We start from the raw sequence: 1,517 nt of genomic DNA on the forward strand, positions 1-1,517 counted from the left end.
TATACGTTATACGTTATACGTTATACGTTATACGTTCTACGTTATAGGTTATACGTTATACGTTATACGTTATACGTTATACGTTATACGTTATACGTTATACGTTATACGTTATACGTTATACGTTATACGTTACACGTTATACGTTATACGTTATACGTTACACGTCATACGAAATCTGTAATACGTTATACGTTATACGTCATACGAAATATGTAATAGGTAATACGTTTTACGTTATTCGTTATACGTTCTTCGTTACACGTTATTCGTTATACGTTATGCGTTATACGTTTTACGTTATTCGTGATACGTTATACGTTATACGTCATACGGTATACGTTATACGTTATACGTTATACGTTATACGTTATACGTTATACGTTATACGTTATACGTTATACGTTATACGTTATACGTTATACGTTATACGTTATACGTTATACGTTATACGTTATGCGTTATACGTCATACGTTATACGTTATACGTTGTACGATATACGTTATACGTTATTCGTTATACGTTCTTCGTTACACGTTATACGTTATACGTTATGCGTTATACGATTTGCGTAATTCGTTGTACGTTGTACGTTATACGTTATAGGTTATACGTTATACGTTATACGTTATACGTTATACTTTATTCGTTATACCTTATACGTTATACGTTATACGTTATACGGTATACGATATACGTTATACGTTATACGTTATACGTTATCCGTTATACGTTATACGTTATACGTTATACGTTATACGTCATACATTATACGTTATACGTTATACGTTATACGTTATACGATATACGTTATACATTATACGTTATACGTTATACGTCATAGGTTATAATTTATACGTTATTCTTTATGCGGTATACGTTATACGATATACGTTATACGTTATACGGTATACGATATACGTTATGCGTTATACGTTTTACGTTATACGTTATACGTTATACGTTATACATTATACGTTATACGTTATACGTTATACGTTATACGTTATACGTTATACGTTATACGTTATACGTTACATGTTATGCGTTATACGTTTTACGTTATTCGTTATACGTTCTTCGTTACACGTTATACGTTATACGTTATGCGTTATACGTTTTACGTTATTCGTGATACGTCATACGTTATACGTCATACGGTATACGTTATACGTTATACGTTATACGTTACACGTTATACGTTATACGTTATACGTTATACGTTATACGTTATACGTTATACGTTATACGTTATACGTTATACGGTATACGTTATACGTCATACGTTTTACGTTATACATTATACGTTATACGTTATACGTTATACGTTATACGTTATACGTTATACGTTATACGTTATACGTTATACGTTATACGTTATACGTTATACGTTATACGTTATACGTTATACGTTATACGATATACGTTATACGTTATACGTTATACGTTATACGTTATACGTTATACGTTATACGTTATACGTTATACGTTATACGTTATACGTTATACGTTATAC

The sequence above is a fragment of the Ptiloglossa arizonensis genome, unplaced genomic scaffold, assembly GCF_051014685.1.
Source record: "Ptiloglossa arizonensis isolate GNS036 unplaced genomic scaffold, iyPtiAriz1_principal scaffold0508, whole genome shotgun sequence".
NCBI lineage: Eukaryota > Metazoa > Arthropoda > Insecta > Hymenoptera > Colletidae > Ptiloglossa > Ptiloglossa arizonensis.